The 23,447-nt window shown below is 37.2% G+C and overlaps 1 protein-coding gene across 1 annotated transcript in view; it reads right to left on the minus strand.

Annotated features, from left to right (window-relative positions):
• Positions 1–23,126, minus strand: part of plxnb1b (plexin b1b) — a 47,528-nt gene extending 24,402 nt beyond the window's left edge. The window contains exons 1-2 of the mRNA XM_087800175.1: positions 22,869–23,126; positions 2,944–3,005 (exon numbers count right to left, since the gene is read on the minus strand). The gene's annotated coding sequence lies outside the window, so the exon portion shown is untranslated. The remainder of the gene's footprint in view (positions 1–2,943; positions 3,006–22,868) is intronic.
• Positions 23,127–23,447: the final 321 nt, after the last annotated feature.

Raw genomic sequence — 23,447 nt, forward strand, 5'->3', positions numbered from 1 at the left:
GTGCGTCCAACTATATCATATCAGTATTTCTAAGCCTCGCACAACAGCTCAGGGGTTCTTTCACGCTGACCTGTTTTGCTCAAAAAACTCCAATGCGAAACAAAAAGTGAACCATGCTCTGGCTGGGAAAAGAGAGAGAGATGGATTTTCTGGCAGAATCCCTGCAGGGGTGTGATATTTTGCCTGAGGCAACTTGGACAGAGGTGCAGCGAACGCCTCATCAAAACCGATGGGTGCCTTCACTTCAGGGTCTAGGCCCGGGCCAAAGTCAAAAAAATGTGTATACACAATACAAAGGCGTGCAGTGCCTCAAGAAAACGTATGTACTTGTAAAAATTGATTATATCTTGTCAATGGTTCAGTGTCACTTGATGCATTTCTGCATCCCTGTGATTCCCTCACATCCTCTAATATACACATTTAAACGTCAGTGTCATTGTGATCGATGTTGTGAATAAAGGCAGATGTTCAACAGAGACATTCACAATGACTCGAGGACCGATGCAGTGTATGGTTAACATAGAAAAAAAACTCCTAGTGTATATTGTGTTTTAGATCCTCTTCACAATTCAGTGTCGACATCCAATCTTAATAGAGTTAACAGGTTAGTCGGCGGCATAATTGAGCTTTAAAATGGATTATCGAGGCAAATTAGTGAGAGAACCTGAGGGGGGAACCCAAGACACCCCAACCCAGGATATTTGTTGGTGAATAATCGTATTAGGTAGTTCATTTTAAATATCCTTTAACCTCTTTTTTCAATTAATAGCAACACTGAACAGGTAAATGGCAAATTCACAGATCACCTGATTTAAAAAAAAGGTTTTAGTCTATGGGCTGAACTGAAGTTTCTCTGTGTGGGAGACACTGCTATTTAAGTGGGAGTTTGTGTGTTCCAGCGTTTGCAGCCTGGAGAGTTTAGAGTGACGCAAATACAAAATGAAATTGAGCTTATGGAATTATGGGCTCTGGTAAATAAACAGAAATTATAAAAAAAATGTTCCAGTCAGCTGGTCAAACAGCACTAAGGACCATAGAAGGAAATCACTTTTGTAAAACAGTGTTGAGAAATACACAAAATAATCTTCAAGTCAGCTTTAGAGACCGGACACAGAGCACCGAAGCAAATCTAGGGTCAAGTGTGGGTGACAGTGAGGACAGAGTCACAGTGTAGATAAGAGAAGAACACATGAATACTTAAGTTTTTACTTAGTCTGAATAATATAGCACAGGTTTAATTTTAGATATCACTTTAACTGGATGGAAATGGAACGGATTGGTTTTCTTATTCAACCACAGTAACGCTTTAGTGCTCTGCAAATGCCCGACTCCATGGTCGCCAGTTTCAAGTTAATGATAAAACCGAGGGGCCAAAGCACTTGAAGGTGTAAAAGTCAAACTTATTTACTTGAGGATTGTAGCAAGGTTTCAGTTAACACTTCAGTGTGCTCAACACTGACTTGCGTTCAAATAAGAAGAATGTTTGCAGTGAGAGTGTCGCAGGGATTGGATGAACAACAGTTTTATTGCCAACAAACGATTTGAATTCATCGGTTAAATATTTTGTATGGACCCGTCCAAATCATTTATGTGTGCTAGGACATTCAATGAAATAATAGCAATAGGGAAGTTTAGAAGATCTTACATTGCATGTACTGGCTTCCTATGGCTAAGTGCAAGTTTCAAGACTTTTAAATACTTTTTTGATACCATTTGAAATTCAATTTAACCCTTGTTAAATGTGTTAACAAGGGTAAAGACCAGCTTGAAGATAAAAACAAAATTAAAACTGTACATGTTGTCTTGGTACCATATTCAGCCATAAACACAAATGTTTATTTGACAGTCAATTCTAATTGAATACAAATCTTCCCATTCTGCAGCCTGCTTTTTAAAAAATGTTTTTTTTTAATTAAACGACAATTGTATTTTCATATTTTAATCAGAATACTATTTATTGCCATTAGTTGAGTTTAATTACCTAATGTTAATGTTAAAGCTATACTTAAGCACTGCAATATTTTAGACATTGAAAGACTAAAGGATCTGTGGGATGATTTGATAAATGCTTGCACAATTCTGAAATACACAAACCTGAATAAATACCAAGATGTTTGCTATATCAAGAGCCATTAAGGTCCATTACTCAACCTGGAGGTATGAAGACATACTGAACAAAGTCCTTCACCATTGGAATCATGATCAGTTGGAGAATTATTGTAATAAGAGGCCAGACAAGTGGACCACAACTCAAATGATACTTTTTTTTCTACCAAATCTAAATAGTCTTATAAATGCATAATTTCGTTTTATTAACGAGTTTGATAAACAATATACATAAAGACCGTCATAGACAGTGTTAGCGAAGCAGCGACTTCAGTATCAGCAGAACAAGTTGCCATATATAAAAACTATGTAAAGGTGTGGCGTTAGAAATTTACAAGATCGTGGTAAGATTGTGGAAGAAGTTCTCGTATCCAACCGGCCACAAGATTTTAGAGCTACCTCATCCGAAATAAACCGTTGTAGCAGATGTTTTTCCACACTGTCATCAACTTTGCATCAACCTCTATGGTTAGCTTATGTGATCAAGGTTATTATGAGGAACAACTCCCAATTAACTCGAGAATGGTAAGAAATCAGGGTATGAAATAAACTTGGCAACAAAGCTGAAGAAGTAAGAATAAAAAAAAAACGTTCAGCGAGGGTGGAGTAATTGCAGACTCTGACACTTTATATAGCAAGCACACTGGGATGTGGTTTTTTGGGAAGTATTTGACAGAGCTGCGCTAGTAAAAAAAAAAAAAAAATCCCCAGAGCCATTATGCCTTCAGATATTGATCACATGCAGAAAGTGTTGTGAGTCTATTTGTACAGTAGTACACAGAGTATTTGGTAAGAAAGAGTTTGAGTTTGAGTCACTTGCATGCAAACATTTCTCACCTTCACTCTTCCAGACCAGCTCGTCCACAGGCCCGTCGATCTCCAGTCTTACCAGGAGCTCCCTAAACAAACAACAGAGACACAACAGGATTTGTCAGAATGAATACAGCAACCATTAGCTCCTAAATTATCCTTTTTGTAAAGCTTTTTCATGTGTCCCAAAAAGGCCCAAATAGGATGTTTATTATCATTATTATAACACAGAAAGTCACAATACAAAACCCCTTGCTGTGTCTACTTTCTTATTTGGTTGAATGTGTGAAATCAACTTACGAGGGCAAGACCACTTATAATAAAGTCAAACTTCAAATGTTCAGATTTCAGAAAGATGGTGAAGATGTTCTGGTTGACCATGGATCTTTTAAACAGGCTCCTTTGATCCGTAACTCATGACAGTTTACATTGTGTTGAATGAGATCTTTAGCTTAGCCAATCTTCTTTCCTCAGACAACTTTTTTGACATTCTTCTTACTGATTTTTGATCCCTTTGGCAGTCAATAAAACTGTTTTGGAACCTTCAGAAAAACCTGGAAGAATAATAATCTACTTTTTGACTTTCTACACTTGATCCACAGCTCAGAACCCAGATTAACAATAATAATAATACATTTTATTTAGAGGCGCCTTTTCTCTGCACTCAAAAACACAGATTAAATACTAAAGCAAATTTGTGGAAATCGATGTAATACAACTTACAGTTGAAGTTTTTAAAGTCTAGTTTCAATCAAACTATTTCTGTCTTCACTTTCAGCTCCAGAATCGGACTTATGAATGCTTCTTTAATCTTCACGCTTGTTTTCACCTGGTCCCCATCTGCTCTCGCCGATCGTCCAGGCAGCGCTCCAACGCACCCAATTTTTACATCTCCACTCAGGAGACGAGGAAGTGACACGTTCTGTCAAATATTGAAATGTGGTTCCAATCCAAGTTGCATTGATGCATGCTTTTTAAATCCTCACACACATGCTTTTGCCATTTTTGTAAACCACAATTTTGTCAAAATAATATACAAACAGAAGGAAAAAACCTTTAAAAAATAAGAGAAAGAGCAAGAGTAGAGTACTAAAGTCTCTCTCCTCATTTGTCCATCAATGAGAGCCAAAAGTGACCCCAAACATGATACTTTAATAACGGTAGATGGTCTTTAATCTCTTCTTCCCGGATTCTGGAAATAGTTTTGTTTCAAAATGACATTTGAATGCATGTATTCGCATGTGTGTGCGAACGTGTGTTTGTTGTGTGCGGTGAGAAAAGAGTGACCGCAGTAGATGAGACAGAAATTAAAAATAAAAGTTATCTCAGCTAGTTACACATGAGCAAGGTTTGTGCAGTTTTCCTAACATACTCCAGGACACAGCAGCAGTTTCCCTCTCTGGTGTTCATATATGGGTCACAGTCTGTTCCTTTAATATGTTGCAGGGATTTAAAGATCTGGATCTTTTTTTCCTCTTCTCCCAGTACAGCTGTTAACTGAACAGAGTAGGGGTTCTGAAACACAGTCCCAGAAATCAGCTCGATCACCTCAGGGTGCTCTGCCGTTTGAAAGCCCATCATTGTTCTATACGGTCACATGTAATTGTGCACACGTTGAGAAAATGAAAAAAAAAAGACACTTTGGGGGTCGATCGAATTGTGTTGGGAAGAAAAAAAAGTTTGACACCAAAACTATTTGGTTTTATTGACGGATGTATCGGTGTACTTCATCAGGGATGGTAAGTATAAACTTAGTTACTCACTGACCGTGTCAAATTTAACCATCTACTAAAATGCTATACATCTAAAGACATTTTGAAGACAGGACATTCATAGAGAAGGGGGAAAGTAACTGAATCTTTTGAAGTGCCGAAAAGAAAAGATTACCATTGTGTAGAAATGACAGGAATAGGAAGTGCTCTCCTTCCTAACACCATTCAGCTCTTAACCAATACAAACAAATAAGAAACCAGAAATAGACAGTTATTTTCTAAATATAAAATGCACCTTTTTTTCTCACATGCGTCAAACCATGCGGCTTATACAATAACGCTGCTTATACACTTTTAAACGTTTCTACAGGGAGCGCTGTCAGAAGTAGCAAAAGTGGGACAAAAAAGGTAATAAAAAGGTTTGAACTTGATTTGAACAGTCAATTTATGTATCATACACACACACACACTTATGATAGTAAACACAAAGAAATGCATACAATGTACCAAATGTGATCAATCTGGTTGTTGAAGAAGGAAATGAAGATGCATAATATTTTAGAGGAACTTAAAGCATCCTTCCTTGTTAATATGTCATTTTACAACGTCACTGTTGTCAACACATTACATTATATAACATATGTCGCTGTTCATCCAAGAGAACAAACAAACTCAACTCACTATTTTCCCTTAACCAACTCAGCCAATCGGCCAGTTTCATGAAACCTTCACGGACCTGTGTAAAATCCTTACTAGAGTTTATAAACAGGAGGAAAATTATGTTACAGGCAGCGCGATCAGAGGAGCTGGAATATATTCCACAGGGTGAGTAATCATTAAGAATTTCATGTTGTTAAAATGATGTAGGTTTTTAAGAGTGTATTAAATGGGTGAGTATGTGGAAAATGTGGAAATTGGAGTTTAGGAAAGGTTTATAAAAAGTTAAAAAAAAAAGGTTTTATGAGGCCTCAACATGTACTTGAGTAGTGAAAAATGAAGGCAACCCCTGGAATAAACGAGGGACCACAGTATTTTTAAATTGTGTTGGTAGTGCACTATGAAGCCTGGAAATTACAGCAAGCCATTTCAATGCATATATATATATATATATATATTTTTTATTATTGTTATGTCTCTACAACAAAATGTACTTCATATATGTATACTTTTGAATGCAATAAAGCCTCAACATCGTCATTGCTTAATTCAAATATCTTTGCATATACAATTAAGAAAGAAAATGTCATAAAAGGTGCACATAAGTAAATACACTTCGAATTGAAAAGTAGGTTTCCATTATTTAAACACTACATTAAACAAAAGCGATATTTATTTCAAATGAATGTGGTTTCCAAATTCTAATAAAATAAACCTTTCCGGTGTAGGATCGAATCATGGGCCAGTCTGGGCAGCAAACCTCTAGTTGTGTCTCGAGGGTATATGTTATTGCACCCCCGTTTGTTGTCAAGGCAGCCACCTTGACTATAAAGCGCTGCAGGAAACCATTCACTGGCTCTAATAGTACCATGAACCCGGCTGGTGCACATGATGTCCATTTTTTTTCTTCTAAATAAAACACATTATCTTAACTGGTAATTGACATATAGCTAATATCCATAATGTGGTTGGATTGATTTTTTTCAACTAGACATCTGCTCAGCCAGATTTACTGTCAATGTAATAGAACATTCTCGACTCTCAACAGATGAGACTCAAAAATAGCTTAAAGCTTGAAGATCAGAGTGAAACTGTGACTCAATAACTGTGTCAGTATCTGATATTCTGAGGTTAGGCTGTGGCAGGATATTAGTAGTTTGAGTCATTTAGGAGACAAAATGTTACGGGGCATTTCTAAATGGATGACTATATTTATAATGTACGTCTCACTTGAATCACGATAATGATAATAATCGCTTGCTTTTTGCGTACTCTGATGTGTGTGTGTGTGTGTGTGTGTGTGTGTGTGTGTGTGTGTGTGTGTGTGTGTGTGTGTGTGCGCCAAGTCTTGTGCCACTGTGTTGTGTGCATGTGGATGAGTTTAACTTATTAGAGGAGAATAATGTGAAAGAAATGAAGTGTAAAAATTTCTGTCAGTAGTCAAGTGTTCATGGAACGTTAAATATAATAACATTTATTTATCACGGCTCCATTTCTCACGGTGGTGCTGGACTTATGAGCCTCGATATCTGAAAAGACGTTTGAAATCTTTTAGAGAAAATATTCATTTGTGCTGTGCGTAATTTAAGATTTTAGGAAAAGTTAAAATAAACGTATTATTATGCTGCCTCGTGGGATCAAAGGTCAACTTCAAAGTACCTGAACAAATACAATGGGACCTTGCGCTTCAACTAAGCTAGCCTTTCATAATCGCATCCAGTATTTAGAAATTTCCTTTGAAAAAATATGTAACCAGGTCAGGAGTCAGTTTGTTCCCTAAGGCCTAAAATATGCATCAGCCGTTGCCGAGGGGAATCAATGATGATGTTCGCCTCTGACACTGTGCTAACCCAATGAAGCATGCTACGATTAGTCCAGCTGTTCTAAAAAGGCCAAAGCGCTTCAACAAAATCAGGTTAATTCAATTGAGCAACATTTGGAAAGTGGAACACACAGCAAATTCATTAAAAACCCCGTTCAAAATAAATCTACATTATTATCAACCAGTGAGTGCCTCAGCGGAGGTTTCTTTTTTTATGAATAATATATTTATGAAATTGTGGAAAAGTGCATATAAATGAAGAGTAGTCACATAAATCTGTGAGCATGAGAGGAAGGGGAAAAAGAAAATCGATAAAGCAAAATATGTTGTGCTCTCAGTCTCAATATATAATCAATACATTGAAGCAATATCTATATTTTATTACAACACACAATATGGATTTACCAGATTGTCACCGTTAGTACTTATTCTGTCCTGTCCTGTTCATGGGGGCGCTAATCCACTTAATGAGGGTAAAGTAAACAGCGGCCGGTGATGACGAACCATAGGAAAAGAACAAGAATGACGGAAAATAAGAACCAACGAATAACAAATAAAAGACCCACCCACTATTCCACTCTAAAGAGTGGACACACTTTGGCTTTTACAAGACAAGGTGACGGTAGGAAATATAGCAGCAACACTAAAAATCTGCAATTATGCTGAATGCATGTCTTGTAATGTGATCACATTTATTTTATTTAGCTCAGTTTTATTATATTTCGTATGGATTGAATATACATTGATGTATGCAGGTTGACCCAAAGCACTTAAACGTTCCCATAATGTTTAACTTAATTATTATTCCTTTTGTAACTTGTTTAGGTATTGTTAAACTAAAACTGGTCCAAGTTGAATCTTAACTAGTTGCTTCACACCGTTTTTTTTAGTAGTAAACCGTACGAAGTTTTGGAATTAAATTGAAAAATACTTTTTCCTTTTTTATGATTTTGCCACATATATATTGATACATCGTAAATTAATGTAATTTTTGCAATATATAGGATATCACAGATATCGCGTATCGTGATATTATCATTATCGTGGGCCAACTACAATCACACTATCGAATCGTGAGTTTTATCATCCCAGCCCTAGTCAGCATTATCACAAACCCCTTATGTGAGGTCATAGAACGTACTGGAGTTAAGCCTCAAAGTTCCTGAATAAGCAAGTAAGTAAGCAGGCCTACTGCAATCTTACAACACAACATCACAGCCACATGGACCTAGTTTAATCGAGTTGATCGTTTGCCTTGCTTAAAAAAGTTCTGTTGTCCATTTCTTTTACAGATTTTCTTGAACACAGCAATTAATTCGCAGACTCTTCAAAGGATTCCTGGTTCCAATGTGAATCCAGCTTCTCCTCGGCATATTCTCTACATTTCCTGAAAATTTCATTGAAAGTTGTTGCTAAAGACGGACAGAAGGCTGCTTCACACATGGCCACTTCCATTCATGTTTTACCTTCAGATTGGGGCCGGGAGATAAAACAACAACCAATAAAATTAGGTAAAAAATAGTTTGAAGTAGAAGACTGTCAGTTAACATATTCATCGGATAAAAACATTTGTTCTGTTTTCGAAGAACTGCGAGCCATCTCTATACTTTTAAATATAAATATATCAATAACATACAGTAGAAACAATTTGGGTCACAGTACTGAGCCTTATGGTACTACACAATTCAATTTCCCTCTGATTGGATTTCAGATTATCTACTTCCACATACTGTTGTTCCCAGCTTACGTGACCTTTGATCAAACCTTGTGTTGGCACACTAATCCTATAACTTTGTATAATTGAGAACAGAATTTGACTATCAATTGGGTCAAATGGAAAAACCTTTTTTTTTATGAATTGCTGCAGTTTTATCCATTAATAAACTTATTAAGGCCATAACAGTCAATCTACATTTCTATGCCGCTTATTCTCTTCTAGAAATTAATCTGAATCTGATACAAAATATTTCTAGCACCTTGGAAAATTATGTTTTCACACCTAAATAGTTAGATCACATGGGGGTTTTCTGTAAATTGACTCATCTCTTATAGAGGTCTGTATTGGTCTGATACAGCACCACGATATGGTGTATGGCAATCTATTGCGATACTGTAGAAACAAGGATATACAAGTAGTATTGCCCGAGTACTTGAGTCTGGAGTTGCAGAATGGACAGGGCTCTTGACAAAGTCGTAACTGCTTTAATGTTTTCAAAAACATGTTCAAACATCAGCCTTAAGGCCGCTGGAGTCGACCATATCCGCTCGTCCTCAGTCATTGCCAGGATCACAAAGCATTTCACTGCTCCTTTAGCGGTTAAGGTGTAATGAGTGCTGCCATCTAGTGGCCAGAGCTTGACTCCCAACACAAAAATTAACGCTGTGAATATTTACACGTTAATTTTATATTTAAAAATGTATACAGTGCCATTGAATATCGATACGCTAGTTTGAAGAATATATATGTTATGTTTAGGTGTAAGAATATTTTTTTAACACCACTTATCTCTTATCAGCCAGAACTGCATGAGTCATGTTTACTGGGCCACTCTCGCACATCACAAGTTCAGATCAAAAGAGGAATGATTTAGGAAGTAACATTATCATCTACCAAAACTAGCCCTGGAGGATGTTGAGGCGACGGGTTATCAGCACCTCAGTCAATTTTTTTTATTATCATTCCACTCAGTAAGAAGGATGTGAAACTAGTCAAGGCTTGTCAATGGCGTTTTGTCAGACTCAGATAAGAAGAGAGGAATACACCGTCAGGCTACAAGAGGGTTTGGGAAACCATCTGTATCTGTCAAGCGTAAGATGTAGCGGCAACTGATGTTATTTTACTGAGTCACTGTAGCTTCTCTGTACGGTAAATTATGGTTTAGCATTTTCAAATAGTATGCTACTCGTGGATTTATTCAAGTAAGAACTGCTTCAATTAGTTGGTCTGGGCGTTCAGCCAAGCCTCTCAGTGGTGTTGTTCCTGGTTTTATGAACGGGCTTCAGAAGTTTACTTTATCACACGTTTTGTGCAGGTATTCACAATGACCATTTTATTAAGCGGGTATATCTAGGAATGTGACAAAGCATTTAAACGTGCAGGAAAAGAATCGACACCATATTGGGTTGACAAGATAAGACAATTTTTTTTACATTTTTTTTAAGCTCGACGTATTTTACTGAATTAAAAAAACTAAATAGAAAAAATATACATTGAAAAAATATATATATTTTTCATTTAACAGAGGAAAAGCAGCGGAGCAGTATTTTTAAAATGTTTGCTAGTATTCTTTGTCTCCTTTGACTCAGAGAAGGCATCTCATCTGATATCACTGCGAGCCATCTAAACACTGGCGATGTTCTTGATTTAATCTTAACCAGGATCTGCAAAAACTACCAACCTCAAAGTTCTTGGCTTCTTGTCTCCGATCACTAACTACCTTACCTACTGCCGCCTCCTCTCAAAAAAAACAGTGGCCATTAGTCCGTCGCAACCCCTCACCCAAAGCTACTGGATCATATGATCTCATCTGTCCACTCCTTCATGCTTAAGCAGACTCTCCCTACTGTGCCCCAACGATGCAGCCATTCCTTTTATGTCCATCTTATCTTCATCTCTTTAAGCCTTTGTACCATCCCTTCCTAACCAGTTTACTCTACCTCTGTGGCTGACAGGGCTGTGGGCACAGACCCTGCGATTGTTTAAAAATCAAAAACATTGAGATGACGATCTGGACACCAACAAGTCTCTACTAGCCTACCTCTTACTCAGTTGTCAAACTTAAAATGCCTCTAGGGGTCAACCAACCTTCAAAATGGCACCCGCTGAGAAACCCTGGATAGGATACACACGGATTTGTGACGATTTGTGAATATTTTTTAATGGTATTATAACTTGTTTGGATGTGTCATTGACATTAACATAGTGTCTTCTGCCTAGGGCTGCACGATATTGGAAATTTGTACGATATTCGACATTGGTGTGAAGAATTGCGATATCGCTATTAATGTGATATTTTTTTCCTTTACCCAAAAAAGTAATGAGTCTTAAAAAAAAAGTCAAACTAAACACAAACAACAAATACACAAATCAATGTGAATACTTTCAAACGTACTGTAGAAAAGGTCCAAATATTAACATGTCTTGTCTAAACGTTGCAATTATTCTACAAAGAAAATTACTCTAGATTTTCAAATATTTAATTTATTTTTGTCACTTAAAGTTCAAAAGCAATTCTGCCTTTACATTACAGTCTTTAAAAAGCCATCATTACAATTGACTGAAAGAGTGCATTTTGCGATATATTGCGATTAATTTATAATAATTTTTGATGTTGCCTTTCGCTTTCCCATCTTTACCAGAGTCTTCTGTGCAGTTGTTGTTGTTGATATGATTTGATAAGGTCCTTGTGGTGGTTCCTAAGGTGGCTGTGTAGATTTGTAGGCAGAAAACATGTTTTTTGGGTTTCGTCATCCTAATTGAAACTGAAATAATTCCAATTCCCTGTGCTACCGTATCGTCTCGGTATAAGTTGCTCACAGCTTTCGTCGGCGTTTCGCTCCTTGTCTTCCACCATGCTTGTTTACTACACACACCTGTGCTGGTTCTGGCCAATAGTGAAGCAGCATCTTAGGACCATGCGCATTTAAGGTCGCGCCCGATTGCTCGAAGTGCGCATTCAAGAAATACTTGATTTATACAATAAATAATTATAAATTATCGCACATGTTTTCGATATGCTTATCGCACGTTCCAATATCACGATTATCGATATTTTTACGATATAACGTGCAGCCCTACTTCTGCCTGTTGTGTTTATTTACATAACAGTTAAATCAAACTATTGAGTATTGACAGAGCCTAGACGACAGGTTGCAGTGTGACTTCTAGAGCACTTAAAAGAATAGGGTTGTCACAAGGACCGATACTTTGTTACCAACACGCAAAAAATAAAATGATGGATTTTGTTTAGGTATAATTATATCATTACCGAATACACAAGTTCTTGGCGCAACCAAGAGGGGCAGTATACATGGGTGCCATGACCACAGAAGAAGAACAATCATGCACAAATAAGAGCCACCTTCTAAACAATGACTTCTGCCATTTTTAATTAAAAAGAACTACACCTAGTTTTGTTGATAAACTTGACAGTCAGAGTCACATTTGTAAATGAATGAATGTGGAGTAAAAATAGATAAATGTGACAATACCATTATGTGGTGCAACGTTATGAGATGCGAGATCCTAAGGGTTGGTCGGCTCATGTTAATTCGACATCCCACCACAAGCAAGAGAGTCACAGACTGCCTTTCAAAAACTTCTATGACCCTTCGCTGCAAATAATTTTTTTATTCTTTTTTTTTTTTTTTAATAATAGTTACCAGTTTTGTTATTCATTGGCACATTTGTAAGACAAGTGTTTCAGTTTATCGTTCCACTTAAAGGCTGCTCAACCCACTCAATGTATATTTATAATAGTTGTGAGTTTTGCACATTTACAAGAAAACAATTGTTACCATCTCCACTCTTTACATGTAAAATGATGGATTGATGGTTTTGTTATTGAATAAAGGTGTGTACTTAAAAGTACAGAGTCCTTTTTAACATGGTATTGAAAGGTATCAGAAGTATTTCAAAAAAAAAGTTCTGTAATTGGTATTGGGACAACCCTATTGTCAGTGTTTTAAAGTAAATAAGAATTGTTTTTGTGGTGGCGTAACACAATAGATTAATGAAATAAGATAACACAAAATAAGAAATAGAAAGAAATATACACCCTAAAGTTTTGACATGCATGTCTGACCTTTGCCGTTACCTCTTCATAGACACCAACTTTTCCCACAAACACAATGTCCCCTCCCCCAATGTGTTTGAAGGGAATTAAGAGGGGGGTAAGGATTTAGTGAGAGCAGCCCAGAGAAAAGGGCGTTTCTGGGGCAACTGAGAGCCAATTGTTCTTCACGATTTTTTAACAGTTGCTACTTGGCAACAAGCACCATTTCAAAATGCTGCTTTATATGCATTTGAACCAACAAGCTTCGAGCGTCTGTTAATAAACCAAAACAAAAATGCACGCAGAAATCAAATTAGACTAGAACTAGAAGCTCGCACTCCAGTGTGACCAGGACTTTCACATGCCTAAAACAAACTACCGTCGCTCTCTACCCTCCCTGCTTTTTGCCGTCTGCTTCAATGAACCAGTGACTGACTGAGATCTGGTGAAATGAGATGGGAGATGCATTGCCTTCACACAACTGCCATGCTTGATACAGCAAAAATCAGATTGCAACCACCTCCATGTGTGTGTGTAAGAGCGTGTGTTTGTGTGTATGGTTGGGTGGGTTTAAAAGGGTGTATTCACAGATTTGTCAATGCGTTTTTGAAGAATGTGCACACAAAGACACCCTCAAACTCACTACTAGTACCTCCTATTGGCGGAGCTTTACTTAGTTCCCATCATTCTGTCTGGTGGATTTTGTGTCTTCAAAGAAATGAACAAAAGATGTAGAGCTACAATGCATCCTACTGTGCTGTATTGTAAAAATGAAAGGATAAAAAAAATAAAATTAAACAAATGTACAGACAGTTCTTTAGAAGGGTTGAATTGATGAACTCTCTTTGAACCATTGTATCGAGGAACGGACAAAAAAAAAATCCATTTCCAATTATTTATTAGTTTATAGTTTATAGGTTTTCATGTAGCTACTAGAACAATTTTTTAAAAGCAGAACAAAAACACTTAACAACTTTAAAAGATGTAAGGAGAAATTAAATATTAATAAAGACACACATAAAATGCTATTACTTATTACTATAATTATTTTTATTTACATACTTAATAATACTTAAGTGTTCCAAAACAAATATTATACCCCACTTTTAATGAACTAACTAAGAGCAATTGAAAACCAACATCGTGATTGACTAACTACACGTTTAACAGCATTACACAGAAGACTAGGCAGTAGTCGGAGCACATTGCCGTGATTTTCAAATTAAATTAACAATTACTTGGCAGAAAATCGAGTAAACAAATAGCCTGAGGGATGGTTTCAGCCCTAATCTTTAACTTGAATGAAACTCTCTCTATAGCCATTATAATGAAAAATAAACATGAAAGCAAATTCTCAATTTTGTTAAAAAAATATATATATATACATCTAATTTATGAGCTTTTGTGGCCCTTTATTCAGAATATTAATTCTGTTCTCTACCAATACTTCCATGTAGTTGTATAGAAATCATAATCAAAACAAATTGTCTGTTCATGTATGTGTATCTGAAATAGCTTTTATAGTTTCAGAAAGCTCTGTTTTTTTTAGATGTTCATGAACATTAACACTTATAATGTCTGATAACATTTTATTTTTTGTGAGCGATGTTGGCAAATTGTCAGCTTTGCTTGAGAAGGTGTTCTGCATAGAAGCTCTGTGACACGTATGACATGGATTCCAAGCATCCAGTGTCAAAAATAGAACAGCTGCATATTTTATTTGGAGAAGAGTTTCGCCATGCCTCTTCCGTGGAAGCAGATAGCTCGCTGGGCTCCTGGTCGAACCACTCACCAGTCATTGACTGGAGTTCAAGACATCGCTTGTGACTGAAAGATCAACAGTCAACCTTCAACCTTCAAGAGATCAAAACATCTCGAGATAAGGCGTTCCATTTCTACGTACCAAAACTTACCTTGACTTTTACTTCTATTTCCTTCCCAAACGGTTTAATGTATTCCCCAATAAAAGCTAACGAACATGGAAAAGGGGTTTAATAAATGTGAAAGAACATGTGTTTTCAGTTAATTTCATGAACAACAGGAGCATAAGTAATTGACATACTATTTCCTTTAGACCCGCAGAAGAACAGTTCAACATTATTTAAGAAGATATTTGGCAGTAAAAATAAAAGGCTAAAGCATTTAACCAACCTTCAATAGTTGGCAATATTCATTAGGCTGTAATAAGCACTCCCTGCACGGCTGGAAAATGCATGACATCAGGGGACAAAACTCTTTTTAAAAACCCAGTACACCATTAGTTCAGAGTTGCCAACTCAAGCCAGTGAAGCAGACAGTATTGTGAAGTGGAAACATTTTCTGGGCCGGTCTCCCGACTACCCGTCTTGAACGCACGGTCATGCGCAGGCAAACAGCATTTGTATGTTCCACACTTCCTGTGTGTCAGGGCTTTAAACAAAAAGTACAAGCCAGTCCTTCCATCCAACTGCTACCACCACCACCACAAAATTGGACTTGCAGGAGCAGCAGGCAGGCCTAAGAGGCCCAGACGCCCCTCTCCCAAGAACCCCCCCTTCTGCCCTTTTGGGTGAATACAGGGCAGAGAAAAATCCTGTCAAAGAGGCTTCTTAATTATTCACTTAACAAGTGACTGAACGGTGGGTTTGCGCTGAGTTGAAATGTATATTCTCCCACCCAGACGTGACATTCCGATTCACCAGTAGCATAATCTAGGGAATCTGGGGATTGAACCCCCATCTCCTCGACTGGTTTTAAATCTTCGCTGCAGCCACCTGTATGACGCCCCTCTCGTGGCTTGGTACTTAGGTGAAATGGATACAAGGTTTTGTAATGAATACCAAGAACAATAAGAGTACAATGTTATCCTCAGATCTCAAAAAAAGGCATGCCATGACTTCCAACATCATCTGAGAACTAGAATCATTTTAAAAATCACATCCTTACTTCCCCCTTTCTATAGTCATCTGTCCATGAACTTCTCTCTCCACATTCATCTACATCATTTAAGCCAAATCTACCACCATCAGCCCCTCGGCATTTCTGTTCTGGATTACATGCCTGCCCAACACTTCCTCATCTACCCTGTTCCCCCCCCCCTCTAGATGGCTGTTAAAAGTTTCCTCCATTCACTATTCATTTGCTCAGAAAATGCTCTGTATTACCTCATTTAGTTTGCTCCAGAGAGCGGCTTTCACAATCCCTTCACACATAGAAGCATAAGCTTCTCCACCAGCTCAAAAGACTGACAACATCTTGGAAAATTTAGGGGTGGTACAATACATAAGGATTTTTTTACGATATGCAATTTGTCAGAAAATATAGTCTCTTGTGGCTTAAACATGTGAAATGCCCTGCTGCGTCATTAAGACTTCCCTCTGAGAAGACCCCCACAGTGATAATGGTATCTTGGGGATTCCATGTATCAGGAGCTATCTAAGTCTCTTATCTGTAAAAAAGAAGAAGGTTTGGACTGCTACCATGTATTCCCAATCTCTGTGCCTCCCTAGGATCATGAGGAATCATCGGAAAAGCAGAACCAATCCAATAGGATTACTGTCTCTATTCTCTGTGACATAATTACATTGAGTTTTTAATCTGACTATAGGACAACAGGAGACCAACAGCCCAGCGAAGCGAGCAGGGAGTCCTTGAATTAAGCTTTTTAATCTTTTTGGTGAACATTTTAAACAGTTCACAGCATGATTTACATTTTATCGTTATGAGACCCTGTCATTTTATTTAGCGATGAAATCATAACATTACACAAGCAATTCACTCGCCATAGATAAAGTTACATGGCAGCTCAGAAAAGCTTTTAAAAATGCAGAGGAACACCTTAGTCCCATCTAAGTCGGACTAAGCTACCTAGATAATGCGGTTAATCGATTTATCTCGCCCGTAATAAGGGAATAAGTTGATAATTTCTTCCTTAAACTGTCACTGTTAAATCTAGTGTTTGCTTCTTTGCGTCCATTTTTTGACAATTTCTTATTGGACTGATCCCCTTGCAGTAAATTAATGCTCCGTGACGGTCATAGGTTCCCTAGCAGACATTCAATCATTTTACAGTTGTTCCAAATACCCGTCTGCAGTCCGCATTGTGCAGATCGATTTTCAACGTTGCGGAAGAAAAATTAAACAACCTGCAATTTTGCAGAAGTCTAAAAGTCGTATCGGGTACGGTGAAAAAGCTGCGATCCACGCATCCGTTCCAAGCAGTTTAATAACTATATTTGCGCTGATGCTGGTGAAGCAGCCGGTTAAGCTGACAGCAACTGCTGCAGGGAAGATGCGAGTGGATGTTAGGAGAGGAAAAATCGCTTCACAAGATTAAAAACCACTAACTTTATTAAGCATCTAGAGAAGCTTCATTACAAAAAAGTATTAACAGATTGGAGAAACAATTTAACTGTTAACTTTGCTGTACTGTTCCGAGATAAACTTTCAGTCAACTGCATGAAAAATAACAAACGTTCTTGTTTTCTTCATCATTGGAATCTGCCTTGAGCCTCGTAATAGAGAGTTTGTGTTTAATACTGGTTGAATAAAAGGCTGACAGCGCAGAGTTCCGTGTGTGTGACGTCAGCGCTAAATATAAATTCCACAAACTTCAGGACGATCAATGATGACAGAAAAATACTTCCAAGTTTAGTTCAGTCCTTACACAGTTAAACACTTTACTAATTTACTTTTAAATGTGAGTGTTTTTTGTATTAAAATTGTGTTTTAAAACTGTGATCATGAACAAAAGTCATCCAGACCTCTGTGCTCCGAAGGCCCTTCTACGCATTTTGTGAATGAGATTCAGACTAGTATATTGGATTTGTTTACATAATATGAATTTTTGTTACAAAAGTGTTATTTTTATTTAGTTATGAATTTTTTGTGATCAATTATTAATCATGACATTCGCAGGGTTGTTCACTTTGTTCCACATTATCACCCCTTGTTTCACCAACTTGTCAACTTCACAGACCTTCAGACTAGGGCTGAAGAATTATTGAAAAAAATATATAATTGCGATTATTTTCTGAAATATCGCGACTGCGATTAATTATGCAATCATTTTTTCAATGTACTCTTTTTTTTTAAAATAAATTCCTTTTAATCTAATACAATAAATTATTAACTTTCCATTAAAATGTATTTCTCAGATTCTCAAGATAAAGTTTTTTAGTCATTTTTATGATAAACACAGACATGTGCGCAGACACATGTCTCGATACAAGTGTAAGAACGATGTAAAATTGTAAAAATTGTTGAAAACACCGTAGTTCGTTTCTTACTGCTGCTCTTTAGCTTCTCTAGACGTCACGCCACGTCATTTTGACGACTCGAAAATTAAATGAACATTAAATAAAATCACAACCTCTGCGATATAATAATCGCATTTCTGAATACCACGATCATATCGCAAATGCGAGTAATCGTTTAGTCCTACGTCAGACACTAAAATGTAAAATTTAATGCAACTGAAATAAATATGTACTACCTATTTATACAGTGTCTAGTCAACTGCTGTGTTAAGCATACCCAAATAATAGATGACAATATTCTATTGCAACTGCTTTTCAGTGGTTGAACTGTATTACCTAGTTAAACTACTCTGTACGGTTGCATCAGCAACCCACAACCAGTCGAACCTAAAGTCCCGATGAGAGCGGTAGACCAAGCACCCATTGATGATACATGAGGGTCTTCCTTAAGAGCTAAATCAAGACTGAGCCAAACCCCGAGTAAAACAAGTGACCCCAGCATGAAGGGCTAATTTGAGCAACATGTGGAAATGTTTACATGAGCTACTGGCCTGATGATGTAGTAGAAGAATATACCCTGGACTTGGATGCTCACAATTGACCACAGTTCCCAAATTGGGCACTCTTTTTGAAGTTAATGCGACCTAAGAAGAAATAATGCAACTGAGAAACCCCCTCTTGACACCTGGTGGCCTTTTTCACCATTTTCTGCAGTTGCATAAAACCTACAAAGAAGTACGAGGCGAGGTCTAGAATCAAATGGACATACTAGTTTCAGTGCCTTCTACAGGCATTTCATTAAAGCCAGCAATCAAAGTTTAAACTTTAAAAGTTTATTTGAATGAATACAAGTACATGGCACCATTTGGGACCCATGCATAAATATGAAGACGGCTTCTGAAAATGACGGCCATACTTGTGGTTTTCAAGCGAAAGCAAATAGCTCAAGAAAATGTAAACATAACGGCAGCGCTGGGAAAAAATAAGTCCATTAAATTGTGTGTACTTGAATAAATAAAACAATTCACAGTGTTTAGTCATGCCTCAAAACAAAAGATGTATTTCTGTATTTTTTTTCATTGATTTCCATTTCTTTACCCTGTATACCAACATGTTTCATTCATTAATGTTTTGTGTTTCGCGGCTGATGTCCATCTCTATCACACAAGGGTCACTTTTTAAACATTATGATGAAATAAAAATAGGGGCTGCACTTTTCCGTACGTGATCATCTAAATTTTTCCCGTCCTTTCTCAAAAAGTATCCATAAATAACTCAAGATTCTGCGGATATCACCCACAACTTCCTCTGCTCCACTGTACTGTATTCAACTGTGGTTCCGCTCATTACATTAAAAAAACAACACCACCAGGGTTGACCTAATACCCCAATTGTCTACAGTAAATGGTGATGTAATTTATGCAAATATATGGAAACATTGTTACACACTCAATTAAAACAGCAATTTATTAAGTATTCCAGGAATAAAAACCCTCTACAATCCTTTCATATTATAATCCTAACACTATCATCCTTTTCTTAACTAAATAATAATTTAAATATATGTTTTTAATAATCTGTAAAAAAAAAAACGAAACTTTAAATCCAAGTTCTAACTTGTAATCTAATCTTTCTTGGATAAGTATACATAAGTATGTTTCAGTGACCAAGTTATATCCACACCCACTCGTGCATGTCATTAGTCGCCTACATTTTTTCTCTTCTGAAATCTGAGGCTGCCAGAAGCCGGCCAATGTTCCCGAGGGAATGGTATCTGTAAGCAGCTTTTTCTTGGCCATAAAATCCCAAGTTGAATCTCACCGCTCCCCTGTAGTGCGAACGCTGGCTTTCACTTAATGATTTCCCAGATTACGTTTTTTTCCTGATTCCCACACAAACAAACAGATTCGGTCAAATTTTCATCAAAACAATGGACATTTGATCCTATGTTAGATACGAACAGAATACTTTGATAAATAAAAACTACTCACTCGCCAACTCGCAGCTGACGGGTCTTTGACTGCTGAGTCAAGAGTCAGAAATAATAATAGGTCCTCCCTTGTGAACCTAATTATTTTGGCATATATCCAACCGTGAAGTCCGGTTGCACCATCCAAACAATGTTGTGGGGAGTTCTTTAAAATAACTGTTTACGTTTTTTGACATAGTACTTATACCTTGTTTTTGTATTTGGGTAAAGTTTATGCGTGATGGGCAAACTACACCATTTGTACTTTATTTCAATACGTTATTTTGGGTAACTTTTACTCCAGTATATACCCTTACTTTGATCAGGTACATTTGTTTTATTTTACTTTTACTCCAGAAACTCAGTGTACAGTACTGTCTCTACCCTTGTGTTTCATAAATATTTTGGCAAAAGCAACTGAATGGATAGTAAACAGTCATCACCATTCCGTGTTCATTTAATCAAATTCCCAGGCTTAAACTAAGCCAACAATTAAGTTATGGGGCAACTGGAACAGATGGCTGGAGCTAAGAGGACTGAGCGAGAAACAACAGCCAGAGTCCAGTCCAGCAACACACACAGGTGTGAGGCTTTATCCTTGAACATGTTTCAATACAACACACAAGAATGATTTTTAAAAAGAATGGAAAAAAGAATTAGGGGAGATAGATGAGAACTTTGGGAAATTGTCTGTAGGTATGAGAGCATATGTGAATGGCGTCCTGTCCAGGGTGTCCCCTGCCTCTCGCCCTATGATACTGGGATAGGCTCCAGTCTCCCCGGGATAAAGCGGTAGACGATGAATGAATGAAGAACTTCCCTATAGCTACACTCCGTCATGTCTTAGATCAGGGATGGGCAATCCTCAGTGTTCAGTCATCAGTGACCAGAGAAGCAGATGCAACACTAATAGACTCAGGGACTCATTCATTCCTCGTGCTATTAGACTATTTAATTCTGAGTTTGGGGGCAGAAGTGGAGTGAAAAGATGATTCTACTCCATGTTAATCTTTGTATCCTTTTTCTTAGATCCATGTTATTTATCTTTAGATTTAGAGTATGTCATCTTGCACTTTCTTTTTATTGCACTTTGTTCTTGTTTTATGAATCTATCGTCTGTGTTGCTGTTTGCTGGAAAAACTATTTCCCGAAGGAGACCTCCAGAGGAATCAATAAAGTTTATCTATCCATCCATCTATCCTCAGGGGCCACATTTTATTATTTGCCTGTTGTGAGGGGGAACAAAATAATATAATTAAATGAAGTAAGAACAAACAGTCAACATGAAATTTAAACCTAAATAATGCCAATGAATTATTTATAAATCTTTTATTTAAAAAACAACTGTATAAAATGTTTTATTTTCTAAATAAAAAAGTTTGTAAAAAAGTTCAAAACAAATAACTTATATTTAGAATTAAAGGGATACTTCACACAAAAATTTAGAAATCTATGTACATTATGACAGTCGCCACCGTGTAAGTTGTAGGCCGGACCAAAATGGTACTTACACCGGCAAAGCTGTGAACTAAGACACTGGGCGGCGCAGAAGATTTACCCTGAGACACTGGGAATTTCCTCTAAAAACAAGCCCAAAATATTGACTCATTTCAACTTTTTCAGAAAGATTTCTTTTTAGGCGACATTACAGTAAGTAAGTAAGTAAGTAATTTTTATTTGTATAGCGCTTTTCCAGACCAGGGTCACAAAGCGCTTAAACATTCAAAACAATACTCAATAAAGTATATACGTTAAAGGGCAAGATAAAACTGATAACACAACAGGACAATACAGGCAAGCAGTATGGGGAGCAGTAGATCTCCTTCGGGAATTAGGTTTTTTATTTGTTTTTTGTTTTTTGGGAGGGTGTGTTGGGTGAAGAAAGGTGAACACTGGTCGCGACCATACGTTTCTGCCTGTAACTCGAAAAAAAACGCAGATTACTCAGAAAAATCTTTTACTTCAATATTATTAATAAATTACATTTTTATTTTCTACAGGTTATACTTGGATCGGTTCTACTCTCGCCTAATGAAAGTCAAGGGGCCCGAATCTGTTCCCTGGCCCATATATGCCCATGTCTGTTTCACATTAAATTTACAACGGACAATTATTATTATTATTTTAATAAAGGTTTTTTGTATGAACAATAGCAGACAAACCATATTAATATCCAATTAAAGTTGTAAGTAAGTAAGTAATTTTTATTTGTATAGCGCTTTTCCAGACCAGGGTCACAAAGCGCTTAAACAATCAAAACAATATTCATTAAAGTATATATTTTAAAGATCAAGATAAAACTGATAACACAACAGGAGTTCCAGAAAATCAAGGAAAAGCCTTCAATCTAACATAAATCTATTTTTTGATACAAACATGTTGTATCTAATAATGCCAACTCTTGCCAACATGTACTTTGATTGATTTATTTTGACTATTGCAAAAAACATTTTGTCACCCCCGTTACAATCGTCAAGTGTGTAACAGGTCAATGGTTAATTCAAGGCTCACCGGGGGTCACTGGAATCTCAGTTCAGAAAGGAGGAGCCAGACTTGTTTAATGTAAACACTTGTAACATTGTGGGGTTTTTTTTCTGTCGTGGCACAGGAGGTGGGGTCCAGCCCAGGTGGGTGAAGGGTGTCGTGTGTGTTCAGTGGTCTTGATGAATTGAACTCTCTGTTAGAAACTTTACACGCACGTTCAGCAAACCATTGGGTAGAAAAGTTGTCTAAAACAAACGCTGCTACAGATGGAGATACAAGCCGCAAAAAAAAACTCACCTCTTGTCTGGTCTTGTTCAGACCTGGACACCCGGGGCTGGATCCTGAAGAGTCGGTTCAACTCGAATACAAATCCGTGTCGCGAGGGTTTCTTTCTTCGTGGATATTTATCGCAGTTTGGCGGCGAGTTTTGGTGAACTAAAGCTAAAATGCATAGACTTTTGAACGCGTCCTACCTCGGCGTCAAACTTCCATCTCGCGCGCACGCGTGAGTGAAATGAAGTCGGTGCGGGTTCTTCAAAAAGGGAAAAGTCCAGCTTTGCTCAGTCGCTCATGCCGCTGAGAGTTCAGGGCAGAGAGGGGGGGGGAGAGGGGGAGTCCTCTGGGATGCGTTCACGTGTGCCTCGTTTTTTTACAGCTTCGCCCACAGCTACTATTTTTTTACAAGTTCGACTGTGCTGTTCGTTTCTAATACTAGTGCCTCTTATCTTCAGAATTATGAATATTTCACAGATTAAAAAAACAAAATTCATAATTTGGATATTTAATAATTAGAATAAATTCTGACAACAAAAAAATTGTAGTCAATACGTATTAAAATGTAAAATATATTATAGCTTAAGTATTTCAATTTCACTT

This window comes from Callionymus lyra, chromosome 10 (genome assembly GCF_982586985.1).
Source record: "Callionymus lyra chromosome 10, fCalLyr1.hap1.1, whole genome shotgun sequence".
In the NCBI taxonomy this organism is placed as follows: domain Eukaryota; kingdom Metazoa; phylum Chordata; class Actinopteri; order Syngnathiformes; family Callionymidae; genus Callionymus; species Callionymus lyra.